We start from the raw sequence: 15,408 nt of genomic DNA, 5'->3' as shown, positions 1-15,408 counted from the left end.
CACTGGAGAGGGTACCAAAGGACAAGAAATCCTCGAGCAGCAGCAGGATGTGTCACAACCCTGGAGATGACAACCAACGGGAGTGACCATTCGAGAGCCAACCACTAACCCTCGAACTGCCAATACTCCTGCCCATCATGGGAGAGGAAAACAAAAACTACCAGAATACACCGGTCCTATACTCGAATCCTCATATGAGAATGATATATACTTCTCCCTTCTAGATAACTTTCCCATCCCTTGTCATTTATTTGACAGGGATGGCAACTTTAAATTTACGACTAGTAATTTTAGCTCGAACTTCTTCGAGGCAGATAGTGAGTGCAACAATAGTTCTTCTGATAATATAACGACCAATAATAATAGTTCAGGTATACTACTTTAAATTTATCTTTACATTTTTCCATTATTTCTCTAAACTATTTCTTAACATATCTGCTCTTTTTTTTTTTTTGTTTTGTGGTCATGCCATCTGACGATGCTTTTGATATGTACACCTCTGCAGATGCTCCTTCGAGCAGGAAAAAGTTTAGCAAAAAAACACCCCGGGGAGAGTAGTGGTGAGCCTTCCAGAAAAAGGACTCGACCAAAAGACCCTCTGGCTCCTGCTCCATCCAGAACTACAACGCCTCCTCCTCCTCCTCGTAGTACCCATCCCTCCGAGCAGGCAGGAAAATCTTTGGCTGCTAATCTACTGAACAATGCCATTAATTCTACTTACGAAAAGCTGCTAAAATTGTCCAAGCATCGTCACAGCCAGGAAGCCTTCGCCAACCTTCCCTCACTAAAGCAGAGCCAGGTCCTTGGTCGCGGGATTACTAAAGTCCTCAGCGTAATTCCTCATCGTCACAACTTCAATTTTTCCTTGTTCGCAGGGTATCCTGACCATGAGCAATGGATGGCGTCACATTGAGGATATCGAGGCCATACACATCGACGAGATTAAGGTGGCTGAAGGCAGAGTCACTAGTTTATCCGAGGAGCTAAAGAGGACCCAGGAAGAACTGGCAAAAACCATTACTGCCAAGGAGAAGTCCAAGGAAGATTCGAAGAAGAATTTCAAGGAAGCAGTCAAACTTCTAGAAGATCTGGTGGCTAGTATAAAGGAGGCTACTAGACTGGAGAAACCGGTCAAGCTGCTCGAGGAAACCAATTCTCAAGACCTAGAGAGGTTCAAAGGAGCTACCTTTAACTGCTTCTACCTGTTCTGGAAGAACAACCTAGAGGCAAATTTCGACTACCTTCTTGAGCAAATGAGACAGGTCGAACTCGCGAAGTGTGCTGCTCGCCAAGAAGAGGAAAGCAATGCTCAGAATTCCTCTGACTCTCCTAAAATCTTTCTGGCATAGACATCAAGGTGCTGAAGAAGATGTTTGAACATCAGTCGACCAGCAGTCTCAGCAAGACCCACCTACAACTGCACAATAATAATCTTTTTATGTAACTAGTACGTTCGAACAATAGTTTGTAATGTTAAGACAATTTTGCTACCTAAGGCAGCTTTTTCCTTTTAATTATTTCAATTACATCTGAGCAGCAATTGCTCGCGGTGTATAGACATTTCGTTGTGATATTATAATATACTCATTGCTATTATAACATCTTCTCGTATGACCGAACTTAGCATTACACTTTGTTAAGATTTCACAAAATTAACCAAAAATTTTGAAAATACTCTAAGTGTCGTAGTATGCTTTCCCTTATGTTTCTCGTGTGTTTACATATGTCTGTTGATATGCTTTGCTCGCTTAGTATTATATATGCCCCCCAAGTGATCGAGGAGCTCAAGGTTCTCGGTCACTTACCATGACCAAGTCCTATACGAATAGTACTGCTCGCTTACTTTATAAACTATTAATAATAATATAGCACAACAACACACATAATGAGCGAATACTTGTAATAAATACAATAATTGGCAAGAATAACTGGCTACGCACAGTTCCTCTTATTTCTCGTAATAGAATGGACAAAATTGTGTCTCTACGAGTGATCAAAACTTGATCTTACACTTATAAGCGACCAGTCATTTAACTAACCAGCCCTTGTTCACAAACTTGTAAAAAGTAAAATTAATACAAGCCAACTCTTTAAAAAGAATTGTTCACTGATAATACTTGCCCAGGTGTTCTCTGTTCCAATAGCGAGGAATGAGATCCCTCTTTAGACGAGCAAGTTTATATGTGCCTGGTTGAAGGATTTCTTCAATTTGATAGGGACCTTCCTAATTTGGTCCGAGTACTCCAGCATGTTGGTCGTGAGTGCTGAGAAAAACTCTTCTAAGTACTAAATCTCCCACATCAAACTTTCTTTCGCATACTTTAGAATTAAAATATCGAGCGACCTTTTGTTGGTAAGCTGCAACTCAAAGTTGAGTTTGCTCGCACTTTTCATTGACCAAGTCCAAAGATTCCATTAATAACTGGTTATTCATTCTCTGCTCGTATGTTAGCCTTCTATGTGATGGGGGATCTAACTCAACAGGCAACAGGAAACATGCCTCATATCCATAGGCCAAGGAAAATGGTATATGGCCTTTTTCTGTTCGGTGAGATGTTCTATACGACCAGAGTACTTCTGGAAATTGTTCTGGCCACGCTCTCTTTGCTTCTTTGAGCCTTTTCTTTTGAGTATCCTTCAAAGTTTTGTTAACGACCTCAACTTTTCAGTTGGCTTATGGATGAGAAACTGATGAAAAGCTTTTTGTAATACCATGACGTTCGCAGAAATCAGTGAAAAGATCGTTGTCAAATTTTGTGCCATTATCTGAGAAAAATTTTCTTGGCAACCCATACCGTCATATAATGTTTTTAACAATGAAATCCAATACTTTCTTGGTCGTTATTGTTGCAAGTGGCTCAGCTTCAGCCCACTTAGTAAAGTAGTCAATAGCAACTACTGCATACTTGACACTCCTTTTCCCTGTAGGCAAAGATTCGATTAGATCAATCCCCCAAACCGGGAACGGCCATCGGCTTTGCATCTGTTTGAGCTCATTTGAGGCTGCTCATGGTTTCTTGGAGAATCTTTGGCACTTGTCGCACTTTTTAACAAATTCCATAGAGTCCTCGATCATGGTAGGCCAGAAATATCTTTGCCGCAAAATCTTTTTTGACAAACTTTGCCCCTCAGTGTGATCTCCACAGAAACCCTCATGCACTTCTTGCATCAATTTCTTAGCTTTTTCCCTAGAGACACACCTATACAAGATTCCACAAGTTCTTAGTAAAGGCATTGAGTATCCTCGCCTATACAAGATTCCATCAACCAAAATAAAATAAGCTGATTGTCTTTGAAGTGTCCTCGCCTTGTTCCTTTCTGCTGGTAATACTCCATGTTTGAGATATTTGATGATGGGCATCATCCATGTGTCTGACCTTTGTATCATTAGTGATGATTCTTTCAGTTGAATGCTCGGTGCCAACAAATGTTCGACTGGTACTATGCTCAAGGTGTCAGCATCTCTAGCACTTGCCAACTTGGCTACGGCATCATCATTTGAATTCTGATCGCGAGGTACTTGCAAGAGAGTATACTTCTCAAATTGTGCCAGTAAGTCACTTTCTTTGTTCAAATAAGCCACCATCTTGAGACCCCTAGCTTGACATTCTCCCATAATTTGATTAACTACTAGCTGAGAGTCACTATATATGTCTAGTGACTTTATATCCATGTCCTTGGCTAGTCTTAATCCTACTAGCAGAGCCTCGTACTTGACTTCATTGTTGGAAGCCACAAAGTTGAATCTGATCGCACAGTGAAAGCGATGTCCATCGGGTGTGATTAAAATCAACTCTGCCCTTGTGTTGTGCTCGTTGGACGATCCGTCTACAAACAGTTTCCAGGTAGGGGATTGATTTTGACATCGCTCTCTACCATCGGTTCGCTGACAGGGAGTCTGGTGAATTCTGCAACGAAATCCGCTAAGGCTTGTCCCTTTATAGCTGCATGTGGCGCATAGGAAATTTTTAACTTCCCTAATTCAACTGCCCATTTTAATAACCGAACAGCGGCTTCTGGTTTTTCTAAGACTTGTCGTAGTGGCTGGTCGGTGAGTACTATAATGGGGTGAGCCTGAAAGTAGGTTCGCAGCTTTCTAGATTCCAAAATCAAGCAATATGCCAATTTCTCTATGGGCGGATATCGTAGTTCTGCTCCCACTAGCCTCTTGCTTATGTAGTATACTTCTTTTTGAATGTTTTCTTCCTCTCTGATTAAAATAGCACTAGCAGCGTACTCTGTTATTGCTAAGAAGATGTACAAAGTTTCTCCTTCGATTGGCTTGGACAAAATTGGTTGTTGCGACATATGGAATTTTAGCGCCTAAAATGCCTGTATACACTCCTCTGTCCACTTAAACTTTTTTTTGCCTTTGAGTTGATTAAAAAATGGAAAACACTTGTTCGTTGACTTAGATATGAATCTACTTAGGGCCACAATTCTTCCAGTTAGGCTTTGAACATCTTTAACTTTGGCAAGAGACTGCATCTCGATCAGTGCTTGAATTTTGTGGGAATAGCTTTGATTCATCGTGAGTTTACTATGAATCCCAAAAGTTTCCCTGATCCAACACCAAAGGAACACTTAAGAGGGTTCAGCTTCATCTGATATTTTTTCAAGATGTTCGAGCATTCTTGTAGGTCCTTGATGTGTTCTTCAAATTTTCTCGACTTGACCAGCATATCGTCGACATAGACTTCGATGTTATTGCCGATTATCTCTTTGAACATATGGTTGACTAGTCATTGGTAAGTCGCACCATGTTTTTCAAACCGAGGGCATTACTTTATAGCACTAAAGTCCCGTATCTATTCGAAATCTAGTGCAATCTTCATCAGGTGGATGCATACTAATTTGATTATATCCAGAGTACACATCCATGAACGATAAAATTTCATGTTCTGATGTAGCATCGACCAGCTGGTCGATTCTTGGAAGTGGGAAATAATCCTTTTGGGCAGACTTTATTAAGGTGTGTGAAATCCATGCACATCCTCCATTTACCATTTGGCTTGGGAAATAGTACGGGATTAGAGACCCAAGATGGATAGAATGCTACCCTGATGAATCCATTTTCTTTCAGCTTCTTGACTTCTTTTTTTAAAGCCTTAGATTTATCTTTGTCGAGCAGCCTTCTTTTTTGTTGTATAGGTGGGTAGTTTTTGTCTACATTCAAGACATGACTGATCACTGCTGGGTCTATCCCAATCATATCTTTATGCAACCAGGCAAATACCTCCTCGTGTTTTTTCAAAAACTCTACCAACTTGTTTTTCGCTGATGTCTCTAAGCTTTTACCAACTTTCACAACCCTGGTTGGATCTTTCTCTTCTAACTGGACCTCCTCGAGGTCATCCACAGGTCCAATGTTTTCTTCAAAATCCCCAAAGTGAGGATATAAGTCCCTATCCACACTTTGGGCAACACCCTATTTGGTGATTTGTTCACCTGATTGGGTATGTGTTTCATTTACTACCAGCAACCTTTTCTCAGCTCTATCCCCCGACCTGCCTCTTCTTGCTTTTGTGATTGAGGAATTGTAACATTCTCTGGCCTCCTACTAGTTTCCCAACACGCACCCAACTCCTGCGTCAGTCAGAAACTTCATGGCCAAATGCCAGACCGAAGTTACGGCTCGCAGACCGATGAGTATAAGTCTTCTAATCACGACATTATATGCTGACGGACAATCAACTACTATGAATGTAGCGAGTAATGTCCTGTTCGTAGGAGCAGCTCCTACTGTGACTAAGATTCTGATTGACCATGTTGGTGCGACCCCTTTGGTAGAAAAACCGTAGATGGTTTGGTTGCATGGCTCTAAATCTTGCACTAATAGTTTCATTCTTTCCACTACAAGAAAAAATGCTTTTAATAACACCAAAAATGTGTTATCAAAACATACCATAACACTTTTTGATGTGTTAAGACCAACTATGTTATCGTAGGTCAGGGTACTTTACATAACACTTTATCATTGTTATACAGATGTGTTATTATACTGTCAAAGATAACACAATTTCTATGTTATTTTAATAAATAGATAAGTGTTTAATTGTGTTATTTATAGTCGATTATATAACAAATTTCAATACTTATAAATTTGTGTTATACTACACTTTAGTATAACACATTATTTGTGTTATATAATGAAGTTTGCATAACACAATTCTTTGCATAAAAGTGTTATTGTAATAGATATTATAACACTAATTTATTCAATTATATTTTAAATTTTTTATATAATTAAAATTAGCTTTCTATTATATACTATCATCATCAAATGAACTTGATTTTCAAATAACAAAAAATAAAAACATTCAACATTGTATTAACAATTCACAAATTAGTTTAAAACATTCAACACTGTCATCAACAAAATGTTATTTAAGTATTCAAGGAGTCTTAAATATTCAACATAGTGAAAAGTTACTACTTTCAACACAAAATATTCTACAGCTGCCCAACACAAAGACTTCAAAATTAAGTATCCTTTTCTACTTCCCTTGTCACATCTGCATGAGAAAGTAGAAAGATAAGCAAAACAACAAGTGTGGTGGTCCTCATAGTCACAGCATGGGTTATATCAATAAGATTGTCCATAATTTTTCAATCTATATCAAATGCATTTTATCATATAGATTATATACATTGGAACAAGCAACAAGCATCTTTCATTTTTATTTTTTTTCCTTTCCAACTAGGGCTGCTAGCAATTCTTGGCTCAATTCAAAACATGCCAAAAAAACAACATAGAAATAATTTGATTCCATTCTAATCCCAAGTAAGCTAAGTTGTCTAAACATGTTTTCTGTGGTGATAGGAGACCAAAATATCAGAGTATGCAAAACAAAAGATGATCAGTGATTGTTTAGGTGACAATGGACCCCATAAAATCGACTAAAGATATGATCTTGAAAGCAATGGTGGAACTGCAACAAAGAACCATTAATAAAAAAAAACACACACACACACAGAAAGTTATCACTTTTGATGAGATGAATTGACAAGAATGAAATGAAAGGATATAGAACCAAGAGAGGGAGATAGTTGATTGGGAAGACCACAAAATTAACCATTGGTAAGCAATTGAAGGCAAGTTGTACAAGGTCTTATGGTAAGACCACAAAATTAACCATTGGTAAGAAATTGAAGGCAAGTTGTACAAGGTCTTATGGTAAAGGTAGAGGATATGCTTAGAAAAATTACATCATCCAAATGTTAAGAAAAAGAGTTTAACAGATAACAGCATAACTACTATTAGTTTCCCCAATATGATCTTGTTTTTTTCAATGGATTTTTCTGGGCCATTTAAAAAAACTAGTTAAGAGAATATTAGCAAGATGAAAACAGACTTCTTACGCATGACATTGCCAATAGTTCCATTAGTGTAATTAATATGTATTAAAAATAAACATCAAAGATTGATGAGCCGCCTAACAATTCACACATAACTGAGGTATATTATAATTGATGAGTTGCCTTATTAATTATGAAAAATAGGATTTTTTTCCCGCGATCAATGGCCCTTGTAGAATTTTTTCCTTTGAACTTTTTTTTGTGGAAAAATTATCCGCTAACTATAGAAACAATTGAAAATATGCCCATTATGTTGCATTCCGATCATTTTTTAAAAATATTTTGCTGATATATCACTAATGTGGCATTAATATGGTGCATGTTGAGAGTCTTGGTAGAAAATACATACATAAATAGTGGTTTAGTGACAAATTTTTGGAATATGTATTTGCTTTCTTAGAGCTAATATTTGTATGTTTAGCGCCAATAAACTCAATTTCGGCTAGCTTTAGTTAGTTAAATAAACCTTCATACTACAACTATGCTTGTGGCCTTTGATCACAACAGCAAACCATTTAAAACACTACAAGGAAATGGGGCAATTACTTCGGTTTTTAAGGTGGAAAGACTTCGTTTTTTGCATAAAATCACAACAGAAGTAGTTCGGGGCGAAGTAAAAAGTGGTGAAAAACTGAAGTAGAAAATTGACTTTCTACTTCAGTTATTATGTATAAACCGAAGTAGAAAGTGGGGTTTCTACTTCGATTTATACATAATAAGTGAAGTAGAAAATCTTGAATGGAAGTGCTGGTAAGAATTGTGAACCTTTCTACTTCGGATTTTATGTATAAACCGAAGTAGAAACCCTATTTTCTACTTTGGTTTATACATAAAAACCGAAGCATAAGCTTATTTTTTTATTTGTTTATTTTTAACTTAATTTAATGAAATTGAAAATTAATTCTGATTTTTTAAATTGTAAAATTTTGAATTTATATATATTTTTACAATTTGAATTAATTCTTATTTTTTTAATGGCTCAATTAATTAGAAATTAAAAATCTTTAAAATGAAATATTTATACAATGTTATAAGTATTTAGGTACAATAAAAATTTATACATTGATATAAGTACTTAATTAAAATAGCCTAAACATTAACACAATCACATTGACATAAAGCTAAACATTAAACTAAATGAACTTATTATAAACAAAATAGGTTATAAGTCATCAATCGTCCTAACCATTCGTGTTAGATTGGCAAGCGGTCTGCAATCTCACAATATTATTTTTTTTCCATCAAACTATAAAATTAATAACAATAATGATTATTTTATAGTCTATATATTATACATAAATAAGTTATGAAAAATAAACTTACGTTGTCTTTTAGGGTTTCTAATACATTTGCTACCCGTACAAGATCTCTAATTTATTTCAATTTACTATGAAAATATTCAACAAATCACATAGTAGATAAGCATAATGTCATATATTAGTTTCATGTTTGTCCTGAGATTTAGTTAAAGTTGAAGGGATGCATTAATCTAATCACATGGGCACCGAATTCTTTCAGGATCACTACAGTTCTTTAGGCAACACTTTAAAGACAACAATTAGTAAATCCTAAGAGAAAATTCGGTAGAGTTTCCTCTGTTTTTATAGCATATTCTAATTTTATAATTACCTACAAATTCAACACACATATTTTCATCCTTATATCACCACAATACGTAAATTTTCCATAACCTACACTTCACTAATTTGATAAATAAATATTGCAATAGTGATAACTATAATTACAAAATTACACACCTCCAATATTACTCTAGATTAATGTCACTCGAAATCAACACCAAGCTCGCCACTAAATCAACAAGACTATTAATAAGTTTTCAAAAAAACTTAGTTAAATAATTAACAGACAACATATCAAACTAGCTAGTTATAGAAAACAAAAACAAATGTTACTAATAATCTAAGCATTCTATGTTCTCTAAGTTATAACATTAGTAACAACACAACCTAACAAAGTTAAAATATTGAAATAGGAAGTTCACCTTCTCACAAATTTTAAAATCCACTAATTTATATATGATTGATAACATTATATAAAATAGCAAAATAAATAAATAGAAAATCAAACAAAATATTGCCCAAAATAAATATGAAATTTGGAATGATATATATAAATAATACAAACAAAGTTTTTTGGATTCAAACATTCTTTATTGCTAAAAATCAACTCTAAACATATATACAAACAACACATTCAACACATTATATATAAAAAGCTACAAAAAAATGCATTATATATAAAAACAAAAAATCTGAAAAATAATATAGAAAATTAAAAATAAAATCATACAACCAAAGATTGAACAATCCATACCTATTTTGAAGCTCAAGAACGTATTTAAACCCCAAAAATTAAATCAAAATCATGTAGGAAACCCCATTTTTGAACTCCAAATATACCCACTGGCAGATCTTTTTTTTTACCCTAAAAATTAAAATAGATCAATTTTTAGCCTCTACTTAAGCTTTTGAGCAAGGAAATTGGTCAGAAATGGTGGAAAAACAAAAAAAAAATAGTTAGAAAATTCGTACGACCAGAAATGACGTTTTTGGCTTTTGGGTTTCTGCTTCAGAAAGGGAGATGAGGGAAATGAGGTCCAAGTGAAGGGGAAAAGGGTTTTAAAACCCTTTTACTTTGGTTTATATATAGAAGCTAAAGTGAAAAGTGGACTTTCTACTTCAGTTTTTATATATAAAGTGAAGTAAATGGGTCTCAAATAACTAAGTGCCCTGTTTGGTACGTGCACTTTTCCACTTCGGTTCCTTCATAAAAACCGTAGTGGAAACCCCCCCTTCGATGTAACAACCAAACACCACCCTCGTCTCTATTTACTTCATTTTTTATGAAAGCAAAGTAGTAGCCTATTTTTTTTAAGGTGTCATTCCCACAAGCGAAGTAAAAGCTTCTAAAGGGGTTTTACTTTGATTTTTAATTATTGTTTATATAAAAAATGAAGTAGAAGCCTATATTTCTGGTAGTGAAAAATGAATAGAATATAATAGAAAGGACATGTTTCCAATGGTTTATATAGTTCGCAGGAGATTGCTACCATGCAAAAATGTTCGGGATGCAAAACTCTACAAGGCCATAATTCTTGGGGGAGGGGGAATCCTATTTGTCCTATTAATTAATTAATTTTACTATTTAATTTTATTTATAGTAGCTCGATACTGTCAAGGAATACATCAGCAAATTAGTGTAGAACTAAACAAATAGTTATTTTCTTCAAACAAATATATTTTGGGGTTTCTCGAGTTCATCTCCTGAAAATGGGAGCACCAGTATACCCCCTCGTGTGTTTTGGCACATAGACAGATATAATCTCATTAAATATATATATATAATTGTATACATTGTAGTTATGTAGAGCACCAAAAGTATATTTTTTTAGTTATTAAAATTTTGTGTTTTATTTTTTTTATTTAATTGTTAAGTGTTGTGAGTTATATTATTTAATTGTTTGTCTGTTTAAATTAATTGTTAGAATTTTTTTGTAGATATTTTGTTTAAATTAAATGTAATTTATTTATTTTATTTTTAAAAATGTGATTATTTGAGTTTTGGTTGAATGCACTAAGGTGCATGGTAGGTAGTGATGCACCCTAGTTATTGAGTGTATGCATGTGCATGGTTGCATGGTGCACATGTGTAGAATTTTCTACACACTTGGTTGTTTCCTTTTATTAGATTATTTATTAAATTAATTAAAAAAATAAAATAAAAATAGAAAAATGGTGAGTGGTGGACAACATAAAGTGGGAAAGGAAAGAGATTTTAGTCATCTAACTTGTCCATGTCACCAGAGATCATGTTTACCTCAAGAGGTGACATGGACAAGTTAGTGGGTCATGTTCACAAGGATATTGATGTTTATGTTATGATGATTAAGATGATGATGGTGACTTTGTACATCATGCCAATCTTGTGATGATTATGTTTATGTTTACGATAACGATGCTATGGTGTATGACGATGTATGAATGTCATTATGTTTTATGTGTTTTACTTATGTGTTATTTGTACTTCCTTACTGGGCTTTTAGCTCACCCCCTTACTTTCCCTTCCAAGTAGCAAATAGGTTTCTCTATGACACGCGTGGGGATGTGGGGAGTTCTATCGTCATGGTGTGTATGGCGTGGGGGCATCCTATGGACGAGAAACGACCAGTTTAAAACACTATTTTTCTAAAATAATGTTATGTTTATTTTACCATTCTAAACTTATCAATGGGACTTGAACTTTGGTTATTTTTAAGAACTTTGCATGAAAACGATTACTTTTCTTTTTAAACTATTGGGTCCAACTTGCATGTTTTATTAAGGCCCCACTGGTATTTTATAATAAGTGGATTTTCTCCTATAAATTCATGAGTATGCGAATGTTTTATAAAGAACTAGATTATGGTGTTTTACAAATGATATCCATGTGTTCCAAGGACCCTCCCCATTCATGCTAAAGACGGGAAAATATCACCTCACTGCGTCGTAAGTATTTGTTTATGTGCGATTACTTGCTTCTATTTTATTTTAATTTTATAGTTTCGTAACTACAGTATAGTAAGATGCCTCTTGTTTTGAAAACTACTAAGAAACAACTACTCAAGGAGATCCACACAATACCCAAGGTCCAGCTTGAGGAGGATCCCTACGATTGGCAGATAGCGATTTTGAAAACAACAAGGGTGGTTTGTGATCGCATTCAAGGGATCATGAACAAAAGAGGAGCCTTGCTATGGCCCATAGAGTAATATTGGGTTATGAAGGAAGCACTGTCGATCTACTCGGAGGCCCTTCTTTAGTTGGATCGAGCATGGAATGACGTTGATCAAGATGACCTGGAGTTTAGTAGCATGAAGTACGTAATTCACGATCTCATGGAAAAGTACAATTTTAGCCATCTAGAGCTGGTGTTAGTGAAGACGGATGATGGAGAAATAGAGGAGCGTTTGGAGACGATACACGATGTGGATGGAGACTTGGCAATTGAGGAAGTAATTCAAGCTATACCACGTTTGACCGCTAGGATAAAGATAATGGCAGCGCTCCTAGCTACTTTGACATCCCAGAAAACGTCTTTGATTACAACTCAGGGGACGAGTCCACCGTTGAGGACTAGAGTCCATTGTGTAATCGTTACATGAGGCGCTAATAAATAAAATGGGATATTTTTTTTAAGACCTTAAAGGATTTATATTTTGTTCATTAAACACTTTTGTGATTGTTTAAATTTTTGGAATAATTTGGAACATTTTGAATGCTATGGTTTAATATGTTTCCTCTTGCAAACTCTAAGTGATGTAGTTTGAATGTATGATTTTGAAAATATATATCAAACCATTATGCGATGTTCCTTCCTTATGATCTTCCTTTGATTGCCTTAGAATCTCATAATGTCGACTAAAGGAAGAGGAGGAAAAGGACGAGGAAGAGGCAGAGGAAAGGGTGTCTCCACAAGGTCTGAAACCACGACAACCGCTGACATAGAAATGCCATCAGTTCAACGTACAGCTCCAGCAACACCATCTGTGGACCTGGCCGCAGAGGTAGCAAGGTTAAGAGAACAACTACGTCTAAGAGATGAGGAATTGGCACATGCAAGACAAGCACCCCAAATTCCCTAAGTGCCTCAAGTGCCAGTGGCGTAGCCTCAGCCGCCAACACCACCACCTGCACCACTGCCTACAGCTTATGGGTTCAAGCCAGTGTATGAACGCTTTAGAAAACAAGCCCCACCAACCTTTGAAGGGAAGGCTGATCCAATGGTGGGAGAGGATTGGTTAAGATCGGTCGAGGCCATCTTCGATCACATGGAGTTGAATGATCGGTAGAGAGTCTCCTGTGCAGTTTATTTACTTAAGATGGATGGACGAATTTTGTGGGATATAATTAAACAGACTCGTGACCTAAATACCATGACTTGGGTAGAATTCGTCCAGGCTTTTAGTAAGAAGTATTATAGTGTGGTCGTGCTAGCAACTGAGGTTGACGAGTTTGTAACTCTGGTACAAGGAAACCCTATATGTCATTCATTATGCACAGAAGTTTGATAGGTTGGCTAAATTTTCTTCAAAAGTGGTGCCAACTGAAACTTTGCGAGTCCAAAGGTTCGTAAGGGGACTCAAGCCGATGATCTCTAGGGATGTTATGATGACAAGTTCTGAAGTGGTCAGTTATGCAAAAGTACTTGATAGAGCACTTGAAGCCGAATATTTTGAAGAACGGATATGGAAGGATAATGCTGCCATAAGAGAGAACTACCAAAACAAGGGCTTCAACGAGGTCAACAAAAGAAAGGCTAATGAAGGGCAGAACAATGGCACTGATAAGAGACCCAGACCACCGGCCATGAATAACAACAATCACAACACTCAGAACCACATCAACCGCAACAATCGCTTCAATGACTGAAACTATGGGAATGATCAAGACAACCAGTAGAGCATCCCATCTGTCCTAAATGCTCGAAAAGACACCCGGGAGAATGCCAGGCTGGCACCAATAAATGTTTTAAGTGTGGTCAAGCAGGACATCTGAGAAATAATTGCACACAATGGAAGGCGGGACAGGATAATAATAGCAATTTGCTGCCAGCAAGGGTTTTTGCCTTAACTCAGAATGAAGTAGCCAACAGCAACACTGTAATTACAGGTCAGCTCCCTATATCTGGTACAATGTGTAGAGTCCTTATTGATTCTGGAGCGACTCATTCTTATGTTTTTATGAATGTGATTGATAAGTTGAGTATGCCTTATAAACTGTTTGAGCATAACTTTAGTACAATGTTGCCATCGAGAGACATGATGTTTTCAAATAAGTGGTTACCATCAATGCCTGTAATGATAGAGGGTAGGGAGTGCCCAGCAGACCTTATAGAACTGAGTATATCAGATTATGCTGTCATACTTGGCATTGATTGGTTATCCAAGCATGGGGCTACAATAGACTGTCGGAAGAAGACTGTAGAGTTCAGGCCAAAAGAAGGAGAGGTCTTTTTCTTTAGAGGAGAAGTAGCAGGTTTTCGGACACCCATAATATCTGCAATGGAAGCACGGAATATGATGCAACATGGTTGTTCGGCATTTCTGGCTAGTGTGGTGGATAAATCCAAGGAGTCAGAACTAAAACTGGAAAGTGTACATATTGTTTGTGAGTTCTCGAAGGTGTTTAGCAAAGAATTACCAGGATTACCACCGGACAAAGAAATCGAGTTTGTAATCGAGCTTGCACCAGAAACAACACCGATCTCTAAAGCACCCTATAGAATGGCGCCTGCAGAGTAAAAGGAACTTAAGAACCAGCTACAAGAGTTGTTGGATAAAGGGTTCATAAGACCTAGCCATTCGCCATGGGGAACACCAGTCCTATTTGTGAAAAAGAAGGACGGGAGTATGAGAATGTGCATTGATTACGAGACCTCAATAAGGTCACCATTAAGAATAAATATCCTTTGCCTAGGATAGACGACCTTTTTGATCAACTGTAAGGGGCAGCAGTATTCTCGAAGATTGATCTGCGATCTGGGTACCATCAGTTGAAAGTGAAAGAGGGAGACATTCCAAAGACGGCTTTCAAAACTCGCTACAGGCACTATGAATTCTTAGTGATGTCTTTTGGACTCACCAACGCCCCATCAACATTTATGGATATGATGAACATGGTATTTAAGGATTTCTTGGACAAGTTTGTGGTAGTGGTCATAGATGGTATCCTTATTTACTCGAAGACCAAGGAGGATCATGAGGAGCATTTAAGGTTGACCCTAAAAAGACTGCGAGAACATCAGTTATACGCTAAGTTCTCTAAATGTGAGTTTTGGCTGGAACAAATAACTTTCCTAGAGCATATATTGTCCAAAGATGGAATAGCAGTAGACCCATCAAAGATCAAGGCCATTAGAGACTGGCCCCAGCCAAAGAATGCCTCAGAAGTTCAAAGCTTCTTAGGATTGGCGGGTTACTATAGGAAGTTTGTCGAAGGTTTCTCGAAGATTGCCGCACCATTGACCACCTTAACCTGTAAGCATTAGAAA

Source organism: Humulus lupulus, chromosome 4, assembly GCF_963169125.1.
Source record: "Humulus lupulus chromosome 4, drHumLupu1.1, whole genome shotgun sequence".
Lineage (NCBI taxonomy): Eukaryota > Viridiplantae > Streptophyta > Magnoliopsida > Rosales > Cannabaceae > Humulus > Humulus lupulus.
Note: the sequence above shows the minus strand (reverse complement) of the source record.